This window comes from Erythrolamprus reginae, chromosome 1 (genome assembly GCF_031021105.1).
Source record: "Erythrolamprus reginae isolate rEryReg1 chromosome 1, rEryReg1.hap1, whole genome shotgun sequence".
In the NCBI taxonomy this organism is placed as follows: Eukaryota; Metazoa; Chordata; class Lepidosauria; order Squamata; family Dipsadidae; genus Erythrolamprus; species Erythrolamprus reginae.
The window spans coordinates 254,585,625-254,605,799 of NC_091950.1; positions in this window are offsets into that span (position 1 = coordinate 254,585,625).

Consider the following 20,175-nt stretch of genomic DNA (forward strand, 5'->3'; position numbering starts at 1 on the left):
TTTGTTTGTTTTCTATGCCGCCCCTCTTTGAAGACTCGGGGCAGCTCATAACATATAAAATATACAGTGCATCCAATTAACTAATTCAGAATCTAACCCCCCCCCCCAAAAAAAACCATTAAAAAATCATTCCATAAAGTAAATGACAATTCCCAGCATTCTCTAGCCTCCAGCAATGGAGCATCCACAAACCCAGGAGGCAAGCTGTTCCATTGATTAATTGTTGTCACAATCATAGAAACATAGAAACAAAGAAGATTGACGGCAGAAAAAGACCTCATGGTCCATCTAGTCTGCCCTTATACCTTTTCCTGTATTTTATTTTAGGATGGATATATGTTTATCCCAGGCATTTTTAAATTCAGTTACAGTACTGTGGATTTACCAGCCACGTCTGCTAGAAATTTGTTCCAAGCATCTACTACTTTTTCAGTAAAATAATATTTTCTCATGTTGCTTCTGATCTTTCCCCCAACTAACCTCAGATTGTGCCCCTTTGTTCTTGTGTTCACTTTCCTATTAAAAACACTTCCCTCCTGAACCTTATTTAAACCTTTAACATACTTAAATGTTTCAATCATGCCCCCCCCTTTCTCTTCTGTCCTCCAGACTATACCGATTGAGTTCATTAAGTCTTTTCTGATAAGTTTTATGCTTAAGTTAAGACCTTAGGACCATTTTTGTAGCCCGTCTTTGGATGCGTTCAATTTTATCAATATCTTTTTGTAGGTGAGGTCTCCAGAACTGAACACAGTATTCCAAATGTGGTCTTGCCAGCGCTCTATACAGCGGGATCACAATCTCCCTCTTCCTGCTTGTTATATCTCTAGCTATGCAGCCAAGCATTCTTCTTACTTTCCCTACCGCCTGACTGCACTGTTCACCCATTTTGAGACTGTCAGAAATCACTACCCGTAAATCCTTCTCTTCTGAAGTTTTTGCTAATACAGAACTACCAATACAATACTCAGATTGAGGATTCCTTTCCCCCAGGTGCATTATTTTACATTTGGAAATAATTAAACTGCAGTTTCCATTGCTTCCAATGAGGAAGTTTATTTTTAATTCCAATTTGGTTCTCTCTTAAGGAGTTTCCATCTTGTCCTGCTCTCCATCTTGTGCTTTGAAGAATAAGTGATAGCCCCTCAAGTACTGGAAGACAGCTATCACATCACTGTAAATTTTCTCATCCTTAGGCACCGATTTCCTTAAAGGTTCACTGTATGATTTAGTCTCCAGACTTTTCACCATCTCTTCAGCTCTAGAGTTTTGATCTTTGGCCAGATAATCTTTCAGTCTGACCTACTCACAGGGTTGTTGTTGAGAAAAATTAGAAAGGGAATTGGAGGTATTCATCTCAAGGTAATAAAATTAATCCTACTAGATCAGGGGTGTCAAATTCACGACGATACATCATCATAGGACGTCTCACAACTTTTTTCCCCTTTGCTAAACTGGGAGGTGGGCGTGGCCACCACATGATGCATCTGGCCTGCAGCCCTTGAGTTTGACACTCCTGCACTAGATGATAGTGACCACACAATCTCTGCAACAGCTCTCCAGCAGTATGTTACCTCAGTATAATTACTTCAGATGAAAGACCCTAACATCCCAGCCCTTGTGCTGTTACATGGAAATGTGATACTGTATATTCCATCCGTTGACTTTTACTTCTAAGCAATGAGTTTTGGATTAAGAATACAATAGCATGTTTGCCTAGATTTACGTCTGAACATGCTGTCAAACACACTGGCTGCCATCTGCTCTTCATCCTGGGTGCCATCCCTGATTTGTGCTATGAGAAACTGAATGCTTCATTAAACAAACATTCCTTGTCTGCAGCGGTCCTTGAAACATCTGTGATTTTCTCACCTCACCATTTGTGTGTTACAAAACTCAGCGAGGGATGCCATAAGCTACTTGCTGGGTTTGTCCTTAAATGTATTAAATTAAGAAGAGAGAGAGAGATCACACCTTCAATTATTGTCCTGCTGGCTTCAGTTATAATAGTACCTTTTGCCAGTATAAACACGGTGTTCAAATATTTCAAAAAGTCACATTCTTTATTTCCAATGCATTTCAATATTTTCCTTGCTAGCAGAGAGTCACTGGTATTTAACCTCCTGTAGAATGACAATCCAGGTTGCAGAATTAAACTGAAAGGGCAGAAAATGCAAAGATAATTAAGTACATCAACCTAGAAAAACCGAAGGCTTGGTTTGTTAAGGGGCCTTTGTTCTTGAATGGGGTGGAGAGAGAGATGCAGGTATCACCAGTGGGAAGAGAAAGTTCATTAAATCCAACTTTGAATTGTTTGAGTCAATTGGCATTGGGTTGCATAATTGTGTAATTGACATAAATGCGGTCATTTGAATAAAACATTGATTTAACAGATAAATCATCTATTTAGTTAATGGAAGGATGGAATCCAGATGAAAATTGCATGGGAAAATGGGAGGTTAAGCCATTGAAGGTGAAGTCTGTTAACCTGAAATTTTATTATATTGTCCATTAGCAATTATTGAATGGTCTGTTTTTCTATGGAACCTTTTGTATTCACCCACAGTTTTATCTGTACGAAATCACTTAATTTGGACATAATCAGCTAATATGTACTGATAGAAATGAAATAATATGTGCTCTAAGCCAGTGTTTCCCAACCTTTTTTGAGCCGCGGCACATTATTCATGTTTTCAAAATTCTGGGGAACACTGAAGGGGGGGGGGCGGGGGGGCTAAAGAAAAGTTTGGACAAAAAAAATATCTCTTCCTCCATTTCACTCTATTTCTCCCTCCCTCTTTCTCTCCCTTCCTTCCCTTCTTTCTCTCCATCCCTCTTTCTTTCTTTCTTTCTTCCTCTCTTTCTTCCTCTCTTTCTCTCTCCCTCCTTTCCTCCCTCTGTCTTTCCCTCTCCCTCCTTCCCCCCTTTCTTTCTCTCTCTCTCTTGCTTTCTTTCCCTCTCTTTCTCTTGCTTTCTTTCTCTCATTCTCTCTCCCCTCCTTTTTCTCTCTCTCTCTTTCTCTCTCGTTCACCACGCCAGCAACAGAGAGAAAAAGAAAGAGCGAGAGAGAGCCGGAGAGAGAGTGGAGTGCGCAGCAGCCATCAGCCTCCTCGCCCTCCCAGACGTCCCCAGCGCCCGGCCTCGCGCCGCCTCCCGTTAGCCCGACCAAAAGCCACACAGTCCCGGACTCCCGGATTGCTCGCTTCTCCGGCCAGCGCGGCCATTTCCTGGGCAGATGGCTTTGCTGACCGGAGAAACGAGCGATCCGGGAGTCCGGGACTGTGTGGCTTTGCGCCATGAAGAGAAAACGGCAGCAGGGAAAAGTCGGCTGTTTTCTCTTCATGGCGCAAAGCCACACAGTCCCGGACTCCCGGATTCGTCGCCCCAAGGCAGGAGGCGGTGGCGAAGAAGAGTGGGCGGATCGGGCGGGCAATGGGGCAGGACGGAGAAGCCAGGGGCGCGTTTGGCTGGAGGCACCGTGGGGAGGCAGGGGCAGGGAGGTGCGGCAGTAGGAGTAAAGGGAGCCGCAGCTGCCCCTGCCTCCCCACGGTGCCTCCGGCCAAACGTGCCCCTGGCTTCTCCGTCCTGCCCCATTGCCCGCCCGATCCACCCACTCTTCTCCGCCACCGCCTCCTGCCTTGGGGCGACGAATCCGGGAGTCCGGGACTGTGTGGCTTTGCGCCATGAAGAGAAAACGGCAGCAGGGAAAAGTCAGCCATTTTCTCTTCATGGCGCAAAGCCACACAGTCCCGGACTCTCGGATTCCTCGCCCCAAGGCAGGAGGCGGTGGCGAAGAAGAGTGGGTAGATCGGGCGGGCAATGGGGCAGGACGGAGAAGCCAGGGGCGCGTTTGGCCGGAGGCACCGTGGGGAGCAGGGGCAGGGTGGTGCGGCAGTAGGAGTAAAGGGAGCCGCGGCTGCCCCTGCCTCCCCACGGTGCCTCCGGCCAAACGCGCCCCTGGCTTCTCCGCCCTGCCCCATTGCCCGCCCGATCCGCCCACTCTCCTCCGCCGCCTCTCGCCGCGGCACACCTGACGATGTCTCGCGGCACACCAGTGTGCCGCGGCACACCGGTTGGGAAACGCTGCTCTAAGCACTGTAGATACATTTTCCTTTTTGCAATGCTATTATGTAAATTCTAATATAATAACAACACAGATAGAATAGCAGTAGAACATTATTTGAGAAAGTTGAAAGTCACTTAAAATGCTATCTGAGATACAGCCATGGGATTTCTTTCAGAGCAAACCTGTGTAGGGACAGCTTAGCACAGGGCATCATATCAAGATTCCATTTGAATTATCAATCCTCTAACAGACGAGTCAGGTTTGGAAACCTGATGTTGGAAAATTGTAAACAGCCCCATTTTATATACTGTATATTTATGGAATCTTCATGTTGAGAACTTCAGTATAAAAGTTGACACCAGGCAGAGCATAGAACTGAAAGAAATAGTGCAAGATTGGAAGATGTAGCAAGACCTGGCTTGACATGATTAAATTGATAACATCATCAAGAACGATGCTATAGAACACTGCACACCAAAGCAACTAGACACAAGGACAGTTTTTTCTCCTAATGCCAATCATTCTGCTAAACAAATAATTCCCTCAACATTATCAAACTATTCACTAAGGCTGTATTACTATTATTATTAGTCTTCACATTGTTCCCATCACCCATCTCCTCCCACAAATGACTGTATGACTGTAACTTTGTTGCTTGTATCCTTACAATTTATATTGACTGGTTCCTAATATGATTTGATTGCTTACTTGTACCCGGATTATCATTAATTCAACAATTCAATTTAACTATCAAAAATAATTATAAAATTAGTTTAATTTTTGACATTCACCTTTCATTTTCTCCCTCTTTTTTCATCCTTTCTTTAATGATTCTATTCCACCATTTCTTCAATATTAATGTAACTCTTGTCCTACAATGAGTTGTCTTGCACCGAGTTGGATATTGCAAGTTGCCCCACAGTGATTTGGCTGTGGCAAGTTGTTCTAAACCTAACTACCATCCACCCAAACTTGTAGATAAACATCTTGAAACTCTCACATGTGGATGACAGGGTACTTTTCTCTCAAATATCAGTAGAAAGAAAAGTTTGGGGTGGTCCCTAGTTCAGTGCCCCTATTGTACCTTATTGATTTCCTTGCTCAGATAAAGACTGGGAATGACAATACTACTAATCTTTTAATCATATTGGTCACTTAGATATGCACTCTTGAAAACGTGTCTCAGAAAAAATTAGAAATATAACCCAGAGATCCACTGGTCACTGCTACTGAGATACCCCTCCAGTCCTACCATCTGTCACTATGGTCAGCCAGATGTTTACCCAGATGGTAGTGACAAGGCATGCTGTGGGATCATAAATTATGAGGGAAGAGAAAAGAGATGTATAAGCTGGTCTGACTTGGCCTTGATGATGCTTTTTTTTCGTGTCATGATGGACACACCATCTGCCTTGCTGAGACATCATAATGATACTTTGCCTCATCAAGGCACTTCATGCCATCCTGAGCAATGACAACATTTCAGAATGACGTGTCACATGCCTTCTTCCAAGCTTTCCACAGTCCCAGAGACCTGGCATTCTCCACTCACATAGAGTAGCGATAAGTCGACATGTCCATTTTAGTTCATCATACTTTCAGATTTTTGCAATTCTATCAATGAACGTTAGATTAAAAAAAGACACCAATGTGTGCAGTAATTTGTGCATGGTTCCCAATGTGTTTAAAATTATTGTTTTTAATCATTTTCTCCCCTTTAAAATAATGTATTTGACTTGGAGAGGAGAGGATCAGCTACACACACGTGTGCGTGCGCTCACCCACACTCACACCAAACAAACCTCTGAGTTTTTCATTTTTCATTGGCAACATGTATTGTGAACTTGGGAAAGTTGTGGATCCTGAATTATAATTGCTTTCTGATATATGTACCAGTTCAAACATGTAAAATTATGTAATTTTACACTGAAATACAACTCAGTGAATACAAAAATGCCTTTTTTTGTTGCTAAAATTAGATACATGGATATTAGATGTATCTAGGCATCATAATTCATGTTGAGTTTTAAGATTACAAACACATTGAACACACTCTGGAATTACTAGGACCTCACCATTTAGCAATTAATTTGTAGTCTGTCCTTTCAGTGACTGGTGAATCTGTTGAATTCACCATCCTTACATCTACCTACATATAAAAGCAAAAACCACTCACAAATTAATCATGAAATCTCTAGAACCATAAAGCCTATAAACTTTAAATTTGCCACATATGTTCATCTTGCCTTCTAGGTGCTCACTAAGAAAGGATTTTTCAAAATGACCATCGAAGCTTGAGTCTTTCTTATATTATTATTAACAAGCTCTGATGCAAAGGTATTTTACTCCGCCCCCCACCAGAAAAGAAATCTGATCCAAATGCAAAACAGAAGCAGAGGAGTTTCAGTTTCACTTTTGCTTTCACGGTAGCAAGCAGCTTTATTACAGAGCAGTTGAGCTAAGCCACGCTAGCCAGATGAATATTGATGGATGCTGGTAGGCAGAGACAGATTTCCCCCTCCCTTATTTTCCTCCTCGGTTCAGACGAATCTGTTCCTTTTACTGTAACACTAGTTTAAGGGAAAAGAAAAAGATTTACAGATGTGATTAGGAAAACACAAGTAAGGGAAGCTGCCTGTTTCTCTTATTGACAATTCTATGCTCAGACTCAGTTCATCTGACAGCCTGGTCATCCTCCAGCCAGAGACCAAAACCAGGAATGTTGTTTACAGGAAGGTCCCGAGCAATTCATCTGAGGGATGAATTGAAAGTGTATGCTGTGCAAATAATGTCTTCATCTTTAACAGAAACTTAGCTTACCATCTCTAATGAAATAATACAGTCCCTTTTTAACTACTCATTAATTTTCAAGCTTTAAGTGTCAATTTATCAAGCCCCATCACATAGTTTCTTAGCAAAGCACTGATATTTAGCTAGTTATTAATAAGGTTCACACCAAACCAGAGCCAAACACAACAAGTCATGGAAATTTTGTATGAAACTAATCAATAAAGAGAAAAAGAAAGACAGCTAGTTTGTTCCAGGGAGAGAAAGAGCTAGTTTGTGATAGTAGTTAAGACACCAGGTTAGGAACCAGGAGATTGTGAAGTCCTAGTCCTAGTCCTATTTTAGGCATGAAACCTAGCTGGTGATTTTGAGCAAGTCTTTCTCTATCAACCCAGCTAACAAGGTTGTTTTGCCCTCCCTAGGCTTCAGGAATCCCTCCAGAGACTGTGGATGGTGAAAAACAGACCCAAGGGGCCTACCAAAAGTTCAGAAATGACCTTCCTGTAGGCCCGTTGGGCGTTTAATTGTCTCCAGGCTTCAAGAGGCTTTCCTGAAGTCTGGGGAAGGCAAAAAATGGCTCAGCGGGCCTACCAGAACTTTATTTCTGGTATCAGAATTTTGCCATCCACAGGTTCCGTAGGATTTTCTGAAGCCTGGGGAGGGTGAAAATGGCCTCTCTCACCCTCCAAAAGGCTAATATCAGCTGGCCAGCACACATTGGAGCATTGGAGCTGATGTTTGCATTGTAGCTGATGTAGGGTAGTGCCTTGCATTCCCTCAGATATAGCTATGTGTGCCATAGGTTCACCACCATGGGTATAGAATGTTATTTATTTATTATTTATTTATTCATCCAAGGGCATAGGGTGAGGGAGCATCAATATGCCGATGATACCCAGTTATACATCTCCACCCCATGTCCAGTCAACGAAGCAGTGGAAGTGATGTGCTAGTGCCTAGAGGCTGTTGGGGCCTGAATGGGTGTCAACAAACTCAAACTCAACCCAGACAAGACAAAGTGGCTGTGGGTCTTGCCTCCCAAGGACAATTCCATCTGTCTGTTCATCACCCTGGGGGGGGGGACTATTGACCCCCTCAGAGAGGTTCACAACTTGGGCATCCTCCTCGATCCACAGCTGACATTGGAACATCATCTTTCGGCTCTGGCAAGGAGGGCGTTTGCCCAGGTTCGCCTGGTGCACCAGTTGCGGCCCTATCTGGACAGGGAGTCATTGCTCACAGTCTCTCATGCCCTCATCACCTTGAGGTTCGATTACTGCAATGCTCTCTACATGGGGCTACCTTTGAAAAGTGTTCGGAAACTTCAGATCGTGCAGAATGCGGCTGCGAGAGCCATTGTGGAGCTTCCTAGATTCGCCCACATCTCTGCAACACTCCGTGGCCTGCATTGGCTGCCGATGAGTTTCCAGTCACAATTCAAAGTGTTGGTTATGACCTTTAAAGCCCCACATGGCATTGGACCAGAGTACCTATGGAACCGCCTGCTACCGCACGAATCCCAGCGACCGATAAGGTCCCACAGAGTTGGCCTTCTCTGGGTCCCGTCGACTAAACAATGTCATTTGGCGGGACCCAGGGGAAGAGCCTTCTCTGTGGTAGCCCCAGCCCTCTGGAATCAACTCCCCCCGGAGATTAGAACTGCCCCCACCCTTCTTGTCTTTCGTGAATTACTCAAGACCCATCTATACCACCAGGCATGGGGGAGTTGAGACACCTTTCCCCCAGGTTTTTTTATATTTATGTTTGGATATGTATGTGTTGTTTGCTTTTTAAATATGATAGGGTTTTTTATGTGCTTTTTAATATTAGATTTGTTTTCACTAGAATATTGTTTTTATTGTTGTTGTGAGCCGCCCCGAGTCTTCGGAGAGGGGCGGCATACAAATCTAATAAATTGAATTGAATTGAATATTACTTGGATTTTTAGGCTGCCCTTTATTTATTTATTTATTTACACAGCCAGTTATGTACAGACTGTATATGTGGTTTCACCCAGGTTTAGTGTTTGAGTGGGAGAATGCTCAAACGCTATTGGTTAAAGCATCTGACAGCTCCCTATAAAATGGTGAGCTGTCAGACTGCAAGTTGCTGGTTCTACAGAGAAGTTGCCTAGTAAGCAAGTGTTCCTTGAATCTGTCTCCTGTCATTATTCCCATAACTCAACATAGGGTCTTTTGCTTCAGCAGAGGGTTGGACTAGAAGACCTTAAAGGTCCCATCACTCAAACAAGAGTATTTCATAGGGGAATCTTAAATTGAAGAAAAGTAGCATGGAGAATGCCATTAAATTCCTCTGCCTTTCTAGGCCATAATCCTGCTTTTATGTCTATTTTCCCCAATGGTATTTACGTAAAAAAAATCCTACAAGATTTTGATAGCTGATCTTCTGCAATGATGATATTTAATCTTCACTGAAGGAGTAAGGCTTTATCTGGGCTGTAAAGAATTATGCCCCCTTTTTCTCTCTTTCTCGCCCCACCCCCAATACAAAAACATGAATTGCATATAATCTCTGTATAGAAAACCAGATATTATAGTTAAAACTTGTTTTTTGTACCTAGTATACTGTGCAGAGAGAATTTTTTTGGCAGCACTAAATCACATAATTCCCCATTTGTAGTCTGAAATGAAGTAACCCAAACACAGCTTATCTGATTCAGTAAGAATTAGTATGAAACAGAAAAGCTAAGAAGGCTTAAAGCTGCCACAAGTGAGGGTTGGGGAAGATCAGGCAGCCATATTTAAGGCAAGTAAAGTTTATGGGCCATTTGTCCGATATTTATGTGCGAGGGGAAAAGTGCAACCATATCCAATGACCTAAGTGCCAGAGCCCACTGTAACAACATTGCCAAAAAAGCACTAAGAGTTGTTAATCTGATCTTAAGCAGCTTCTTCTCTGGCAATATTACACTGCTAACCAGATCTTACAAAACATTTGTTAGACCAATTCTATTTGTCAGAACCTGCATTGCATTAATACAATCGAAAGAGTCCAGAAATATCCCAGAAGCAGCGTCCTTCACTTCTCCACTCGCAATAAAATATCTTATTTCATCAGACTTGAAATACTGCGATTGGACAATTTAGAATTACATCGCCTCCAATCCAGTGAAGGGCTACCAAAATTGTTACTACCCCACTGTGGGCGTGGCTTGTGCAGGACGTCGTGCATTTTCTTTTAACATCTTTCAGTACAAATTGGGTACTCTGGGGTGAAGCTCCATTTTTGTTACCCCACTGCGTGTCGTTGTCCGCCGGTCCAGGTAGTAGCCCACCCACGCTCCAATCTGATCTATATGTAGTTCATAAATTGTATACCAAAATGTCCTTCTTGTTAATGACAACTTCACCTTCAACCGCAGCAATATCTGAGCACGTAAAAGATTCAAACTAAATGTAAACCGCTCCAAACTCGACAGCAGAAAATATGACTTCAGCAACAGAGTGATCAATGCCTGGAATGCACTACCTGACTCTGTGGTTTCTTACCCAAACCCCAAAATCTTTAACCTTAGACTGTCTACAGTCGATGTGTAGGTCTGTAAGGGGCGTGCATAAGCTCACAACTTTGCCTAACGTCACTGTCCTACTGTCTATTATCCTCTTTTATCATTACTTTTTACTTATAGTATTATGTTTTTACAAATTACTACTATCCCATGCATGTTTGACAAATAATAATAAAAATAAAAAAATAAATAATAAATAATAAATAATAAATAATAAATAATAAATAATAAATAATAAATAATAAATAATAAATAATAAATAATAAATAATAAATAATAAATAATAAATAATAAATAATAAATAATAAATAATAAATAATAAATAATAAATAATAAATAATAAATAATAAATAATAAATAATAAATAATAAATAATAAATAATAAATAATAAATAATAAATAATAAATAATAAATAATAAATAATAAATAATAAATAATAAATAATAAATAATAAATAATAAATAATAAATAATTATGCTTAATTAATCATTGAGTAGTGGATCCCATGAAATTTAGTAGGTCTTATGTTCAGATAATGAACGTAGACACAGAATTGCAACTCTTATAGTATACAGATAGTCCTCGACTTACAACAGTTCATTTAATGACCATTTGAAGTTACAACAGCAGTTTTCAAAAACTGACTTATGACTGTTTTTCACATTTGCGTCCTTTGAAGCATCTCCATGATCCCATGATCAAAATTCAGACACTTGACAACTAACTCATATTTAGGATGGTTGCAGTGTCATGGGTTCATGGGAGGCCCTTTGGTGACCTTCTTACAAGCAAAGTCAATGAAGAATGCCGGATTCACTTAACAACCGTGTCACTAACTTAATAGCTGAAGTGATTCATTTAATAACGGGAGAAAGAAAGGTAGGGAAAACTCACTTAAGAAATGTTTCACATAGCAAGGGAAATTTTGGGCTTACTTGTGGTCGTAAGTCGAAAACTACCTGTACATATCTACTTAGGAAAAAAAAGTTTGCCATAGTCAAGAATGTAGTGAGAAGAGCAACAAACTGTGCCAGTTAATACTTAGGGACAAGATCAAAAAGCAGGTTGTGATTATTTCTATGTTGCAAGCCATCCTGAGTCTACAGAGAAGGGTGGCCTAGAAAGGAAGGAAGGAAGGAAGAAAGAAAGAAAGAAAGAAAGAAAGAAAGAATAAACAAATAAATGTATTACATTCTGTGCAATTTTTAAGCTACTAAGTTGTACATACACAATATATACGTGACTGAGTGGTTAATTAATAAAAATTGGCTAAAGCAGCCTATCTGCCATTGGGAAAAAAAAACCTTTTTGGATATGTATTTATTTATTTATTTATTGGACTTTTATGCCATCCCTCTCTGAGGACTCGGGGCGGCTTACAACTTATAACGGAACAATATATAAAGTCCTAAATCCAATTAATTTAAATTTATAATCTAAAAAAACCCAGAAAACCATAAAAAGACAGTCATTCCCATTTGGTCAACTTACTCTCAATACATTCATCTGCCAGAGGGCTAGAATCTAGTGTCCCCAAGCCTGGTGGTGTAGATGAGTCTTAAAACTCTTGCGGAAGGCGAGGAGGGTGGGGGTAGTACAAATCTCTGTGGGGAGCTGATTCCAGAGGGCTGGGCCCCCCACAGAGAAGGCTCTTCCCCTGGGCCCCGCCAAACAACACCTGGAGAAGGCCGACTCTGTGGGACCTAATTGGTCGTTGGGATTCATACAGCAGAAGGCGGTCCCGTAAGTATTCTGGCCTGTATTCATGTAGGGCTTTATAGATCATGACCAACACTTTGAATTGTATCCGGAAACCAATTGGCAGCCAATGCAGTCCGCGGAGTGCTGGAGAGATATGTGCATGTCTGGGCAAGCCCAAGACTGCTCGCACGGCTGCATTCTGCACAATTTGCAGTTTCCGAACGGTCTTCAAAGGTAGCCCCATGTAGAGAGCATATGATAGTTTATGATTATAGCCAGGGGATAAAGAAACGTGAGCCCCTACTTGTCATTTTGGTGTTATGGTTATAAGGCACGTGTGTGAAACCCGCGGCGTCATGTTACCATCACTTGATATTTTGTGATGTTTTTTTCCCCTTTGAGGAGCTGAGGTGGGTGTGGCCTGCACATGACGCATCCACCCTGTGGGCCGCTAGTTTGACACCTCCGTTATAAGGAAAAGATGTCTATAATGGTATTTCAACCTTGCTATTTTTATTCCAGCTTCCTGCATCTCAGGGCCTTCAAGAAAGGTTGAACTACAGTTCCCAGAGTTCTCAGCTAGTTGATTGGACCTCTGGGAGTTACAGTCCTAAAACACTGTTGCTGTGTTCTTATTTCACAGGAAAGCATGAACTGCTTTGTCTCCAGTAGCTCATCCTTTAAAGCTTCCATACTCCATGGTGTATATTGTCACCCTAACTACTTGTGTGGGTTTGAACGAGACCTTTAAATTATTGTGAGAATGTTGCACTTTGTGGCATGCTCCAATGTCAACTGAAAAGCTCTGTTAACTGAACTGGCTATCAACCAATTTGTCTGTGCCATATAATGGGGTTTTGTGCAAAACGAATATTTTTCAGAACATTAGAAATGTCATGTTTTAATCAATGCCTATTTAAATGTTAAATCTAACGAAAGTTTTAAATAAGAGAGACTAGAAAATGTGCACAAAATGGTTGCCATGGAAACTAGAGCAGCAGTCACTTTTAGAGAGTTGTCAGGAACTCAAGGCACACTACCACCCAAACTGGAGTTTGCAAGATCTTCATCCCCCAGGTTGATGGCTCCAGGGGATGCAAAGGTACAATGGGTTCATGATAAACAGTATCACTAGGCACAATAGAAGGAGACAATGATCATTGGTCAGAATAATTTGGAGAAGCAGACTAGTGAATGTGAGGCTACCGAAGGAAGCTTTGAGAGAGCAAAATGAAGCTGTTTCTTAATTTAAAGTTATTTTTCCCCAGCCTTGACAATAATGATCATGATGGCTGAAGAATTCTGTAAATTGAAGGCCACACATCTTGCAGTTGTCCAGGATACAATGCATTGATTTTATGTGATGAATATCCTTTCTCTAAAGATGATTGCCTTTGTGCCTCGTGACATTCAGATGAATGTAGCTTTCAACCAAAAATAAATGACTTACAAAAAGTCACTCCATGGGTAGTATTTCAAATCAAGCCATACAATAGTATTTCTTAGTTCATGATTAGTAAATCCCCCCTGGGATAGGAGCAATAGAAATAAATCAAAGAATTTCCTGAACAATTAGGAAGCAACTCAGCTTATGTCTAAGCCAATCTAGTGTTGGAAATAATTAAAGCATGTGGTGAGACATGTGAAGAAAGGTGAGAAATTTGAAAAAAAACACCACATTTCTAAATATTGCTTTAAAAATGAGAGCCAGTTGGTGTAATGGTAAAAGTGCCGGTCTAGAAACCAGGAGATTGCAAGTTCCAGTCCTGACTTAGGCATGAAAGATGGCTGAGTAACTCTGGGTCAATTATTATTCTCTCAGTCCAACTCAATTCACAAGGTTTGTTGTTGTTGGGAAAATAGGAGGAGAAAGGAATATTAGGTATGTTTTTCATTTCATTTCATTTCATTTATTTAGATTTGTATGCCGCCCCTCTCCGCAGACTCAGGGCGGCTCACAACAGAATAACAGAAGACAATTTCAGCAAATCTAAATTTCTACTAAAACATTTTAAAAACTCCATTTTCTAAGCACACATACATACACACATACCATTCATAAATTGTATATGCCCGGGGGAGATGTCTCAGTTCCCCCATGCCTGACGACACAGGTGGGTCTTAAGGAGTTTACGAAAGGCAAGGAGAGTAGGGGCAGTTCTAATCTCCGGGGGGAGTTGGTTCCAGAGGGTCGGGGCCACCACAGAGAAGGCTCTTCCCCTGGGGCCCGCCAACCGACATTGTTTAGTTGACGGGACCCGGAGAAGGCCCACTCTGTGGGACCTAATCGGTCGCTGGGATTCGTGCGGCAGAAGGCGGTCTCGGAGATATTCTGGTCCAGTGCCATGAAGGGCTTTAAAGGTCATAACTAACACTTTGAATTGTGACCGGAAGTTGATCGGCAACCAATGCAGACTGCGGAGTGATGGTGAAACATGGGCATACCTAGGTAGGCCCATGACTGCTCTCGCAGCTGTATTCTGCACGATCTGAAGTTTCCGAACACTTTTCAAAGGTAGCCCCATGTAGAGAGCATTACAGTAGTCGAACCTCGAGGTGATGAGGGCATGAGTGACTGTGAGCAATGAGTCCCGGTCCAGATAAGGACGCAACTGGTGCACCAGGCGAACCTGAGCAAACGCCCCCCTCGCCACAGCTGAGAGATGTTTTTCTAATGTGAGCTGTGGATCGAGGAGGACGCCCAAGTTGCGGACCCTCTCTGAGGGGGTCAATAATTCCCCCCCAGGGTAATGGACGGACAGATGGGATTGTCCTTGGGAGGCAGAACCCACAGCCACTCCGTCTTATCCGGGTTGAGCTTGAGTCTGTTGACACCCATCCAGGCCCCAACAGCCTCCAGGCACCGGCACATCACTTCCACCGCTTCGTTGACTGGGCATGGGGTGGAGATGTAAAGCTGGGTATCATCCGCATATTGATGATACCTCACCCCATATCCTTGGATGATCTCGCCCAGCGGTTTCATGTAGATGTTGAATAGCAGGGGGGAGAGGACCGACCCCTGAGGCACCCCACAAGGGAGAAACCTAGGAGTCGACCTCTGACCCCCCACTAACACCGACTGCGACCGGCCAGAGAGGTAGGAGGAGAACCACTGAAGGACAGTGCCTCCCACCCCCAACCCCTCCAGCCGGCGCAGAAGGATACCATGGTCGATGGTATCGAAAGCCGCTGAGAGGTCAAGGAGCACCAGGACAGAGGATAAACCCCTGTCCCGGGCCCGCCAGAGATCATCCATCAACGCGACCAAAGCGGTTTCCGTGCTGTAACCGGGCCTGAAACCCGACTGCTGGGGACCTAGATAATCGGCTTCTTCCAAGGACCGCTGGAGCTGGAGCGCCACCACCTTCTCGACAACCTTCCCCATAAAGGGAAGGTTGGAAACTGGACGATAGTTGTTAAGCACAGCTGGGTCCAGGGAGGGCTTCTTGAGGAGGGGGCGCACGAGCGCTTCTTTATAGAGTGATGGAAAAACTCCCCTCCCCAAGGAAGCGTTGGTAATCTCCTGGGCCCAGCTCCGTGTCACCTCCCGACTGGCCGAAACCAGCCAGGAGGGACACGGATCCAGTAAACAGGTGGCGGAACTCACAGCTCCAATGGCCTTGTCCACTTCATCAGGTGTCACCAGATCAAACTCTTCCCAGACAGGTGGACAAGTACGTGCCCCAGTCACCTCGACTGACTCATTGTCAGTCGACTCTGTTTTCCACCTTGAGTTTTTATAAAAATAATAATGGTGGGATAAAAGTCAAATAAATAAAATTGCTAGTTCTTGACACAGCGATAGACCTGGGGGAGGGGAAACAGTTTACTTAGGTGTTGCTAGAAGGCTGGTGCAAGGGAGAAATTTTTCTTCATTCCCTTCTGCAACTTCCTTTTTGTTTCTAGACTTAGAGGGTGCATTCATCTGCTAAATGGGATAAAATAAATGCAAAAGAATTTAAGATCCATCATTAATAGCAACAGGAATAGCATTTAGACTTATATACCTTCAGAGAGGGGCGGCATACAAATGTAATAAATTATTATCATTATTATTATTATTATTATTATCATTATTATTATTATTATTATTATTATTATTATTATTATTATTATTGTTATACCGCTTCAGTGCTTTACAGCCCTCTCTAAGCGGTTTACAGAGATTAAGCATATTGCCCCCAACAATCTGGGTCCTCATTTTACCGACCTTAGAAGGATGGAAGTCTGAGTTAACCTTGAGCCTACTGAGATTCGATATGCCAAACTGCTGGCAGCTGGTGATCAGCAGAATTAGCTTGCATTACTGCACTCTAACGACTGCACCACTGAAGTTCAAGGGAAGAGTTTTCTTTAATAAGGGATCCCAATGATGGGAAAGATAGACAGTCGTGGTGACGCAATCCCGGTATTCTTTAGACTCATGATGTTGGCTCAAAGAACAGATGACAGTCATTAGTTTTAGGACGCTAGCTTAGTATTGAGTTAGACACAGTGAAGGGCTACCAAACATTTACTACCACACTGTGGGTGTGGCTTATGCAGGACGCCCTGCATTTTCTTTCAACATCTTTCAGTGCAAATTGGGTGCTCTGGGGTGGAGCTCCATTTTTGTTACCCCACTACATCCCTCCCCCCCCTGGTTAGACATCAGTTGTCCCATTTCTGAATCAGGAGGTTCTATGCCAAGTCATTGATGTTCTCATCACCAAAGAGTATTCAGAAGCTTCATTTGGTGCAAAAAAAATAGTGTGGGCAAATATCGTGTTTTTCGGAGTATATGTGTTGTGGTTCCGTCTGAGGCCCCTCAGGGAACGGCTGATCTTCTGTCGGTTTCCAGCTCAGAGGGAGAGGCTGAGGAACAGGAGGTGCAGACAGACGAGGAGGAGGAATCCCAGGCTGAAGAAGAGGGAGGACAGCCAGAGTCCCACCAGGGGGAGCTCTCCCCAGCAAGCAGCCTGGATTCCTTAGAGGAAAATGCACAAGCCATAATTGATCTGCGACAAAGAAGAGCTACTCAGAGAAGAAATCAATTGGCTAAGTACTTTCAGCATTAAAGAGGCAACAGCTGGGTTTGGGTGTGGTGCTCTTGGGAAAGGCTAAAAGGCAGACCCACCCTTCCTGGCTTGTGGAGTTTTATCTTTGAGAGTCGTGGGACCTGGCTGTGAACTTTGGCGTCTTGGAATCCTGGTTTGTGCCTTTGACTATTGAAACCTTGGGGGGGGGGGGTGCCAGCAAGAAGCTTGCTGTATTGTCTGGACATCAGGACTCTGCTGTAATGTATTATAGCCTGTCTGTTGGGAAGAACAGGTTTTCCTCTGTGTTTATTTTTTCCAGCTATAAAATACTTTTGGCTTTTACCAGAGTGTCTGGCTGTTTTTTCCAGTTGGTGTGGAGGTCTGGGGGAACCCAGACAGAACAATATGACACACTTTTTTACCCCAAAAAAAGAGTATGAAAACTTGGCTGTGTCTTATACACCAAATGTAGCCCCACCCCAGCCACCCCCACCCTTTGGTCTCTGCCTCACAGCAATTACCTCCAGCACAGAGCCTGATTAGCACAAGCAACTGATTATCAGCCTCCTGACCCACAGCTGATTCAGGAGCTGCAGACAGCCCACCTGCTAAACTGAAAGTGAAACTGACTGTAAAGAGGCTAATTGCTGGGGGATTGGGGCAGAATTTTATTTTCTTGTGCTAATGAGACTGCTGAAACTGGATCCAAAGAGGTAAGTCAATAATAATTAATAATAATAATAATAATAATAATAATAATAATAATAATAATTTATTAGATTTGTATGCCGCCCCTTTCCGAAGACTCGGGGTGGCTCACAACAACGATAAAAACATAGAAACATAGAAACATAGAAGTCTGACGGCAGAAAAAGACCTCATGGTCCATCTAGTCTGCCCTTATACTATTTTCTGTATTTTATCTTAGGATGGATATATGTTTATCCCAGGCATGTTTAAATTCAGTTACTGTGGATTTATCTACCACGTCTGCTGGAAGTTTGTTCCAAGGATCTACTACTCTTTCAGTAAAATAATATTTTCTCATGTTGCTTTTGATCTTTCCCCCAACTAACTTCAGATTGTGTCCCCTTGTTCTTGTGTTCACTTTCCTATTAAAAACACTTCCCTCCTGGACCTTATTTAACCCTTTAATATATTTAAATGTTTCGATCATGTCCCCCCTTTTCCTTCTGTCCTCCAGACTATACAGATTGAGTTAGACTATACAGATTGAGTTTGAAACAATATTATACTGGCACAAATCTAATATTAAAAAAACCTAAAAAAACCTATCATAATTAAAAACCAAACAGCACATACATACCAAACATAAATTATAATAAGCCTGGGGGAAAGGTGTCTCAAATCCCCCATGCCTGGCGGTATAGGTGGGTCTTAAGTAGTTTACGGAAGACAATAACTACAAATGTCTATAGAATCTTCAAATTATTGGATTTATTTTTTAAAGACTGCTTTATTATTGTTGTAGACAACTTAACAAAATGAAGAAGCTTTTTAAAATAAACGCTTGATCTGAAGAGACCCGGTGCTTTTGTACCTTTTTTTAAATAGCAGAGAATACTTCCAGAAAACCATGTCAATTTTAAAGATCTTTAAAAGTACTATCTGAAATGTAACAATGTCCTGCTTTAGTATTAAGATAAAACAGCTGAGTTATACCCTGTTTTAGTTATGTTTGGAGTAGATCTATTTAAATAATTAGGAGGAGTTAGTGTGATTACATTTAAGAAAACTTTCTGGCATTAATATACTGCTATAATGTCAATTTCTCCAATTCTTTGCTATTTCTATGGGTCAGACACACATGCACAGAAATACAGAGCAAACAGTGTATATCATCTGTACTGTTCACTGTTTTCTGGGAGGCAAATTGCTGGGAGTCAGAAGCAGAATTTTTCCACTTGTTTTCCTTGTTAAGGTGCATCATATACTCTGAAAAATATGATATGTGCACACATTGATCTCATAAATGAAGGTGAATATACATGTCCCAGGATAATGGTGCAGGATCCTGCAGAATCCCTGAAGATGGATGTGTCTCTCAGGTTAATGTTGCACGATCCCTGAAGATGGATATTTGTCCCAGGATAAGATTGCAAGATCCATAAAGATAGGCTCTAGCACAAGTCTGAAAGCTCGGAAAACAGAACCTCTGGTCCTGGTGACCAATGCAGATTGGACACCTTAATCTGCTCACATTACTCTCCTGATCCCCATTGGTTACCAATTTCTTCTAGGTCCATTTCAAGGTGTTGGAGATAACCTATAAAGCTCTACATGTCAGGTTATTGGAGGGACCACCTCTTCCAGTATCATCTACTCATCTGATGGGACTCCAGAGGAGGACCTTTTCTGCTGCTATAGCCACCCTGCAGAACATCATTCCCTGTGAGGTCAGGCTGGCCTTAATCTTGAAAGCATTGTGGAAGGATGGAAAGACCTGAATTTTCAATTTAGTCTTGGGAATTAATTTGTGGTCTGGTGGAGCCCATAACATGGTTGTACTGCTGGTGAATTATTTTGCTTTCCTGAAGACTGTATTGTATGGTTTAAATTGTTTTTAATAGTTTTAATATTTTTAAATTGTTGGTATGGTTATTTTATTCTGCATTTTTGGTATAGTTTATGCTTTAATTATAAGTTGGCCAGAGTCACGAATGTGACATGGGCAACCATATAAATGGAATTTAAAAATACATACGTACATACATACAACAGAAGTGGATTCACCCACCCACCCCGGTTTGCACCAGTTCTATAGAACCGGTAGCAAACTGCTGGTGATGTCATAGAACCGGTCTGGTGCGGGTCTGTGGATGCCACCATCTTTTGGGGGGAAGGTTGAAAAAAAACTTTGGAGGAGGAAGAATTTTTTGCTGAGTTTCTGGCACCGCGCATGTGCCACAATCTTGTTTTGGGGCCTTTTAAAAAAAACACGCAATTTTTGGTACTAGGCACACTGTGCAGGAGGAAATGAACTGGTGGCGAGATAAGTTAGAACCTATCCCTGACATACATACCTAAAAATAGTAAATGGCATTATTGA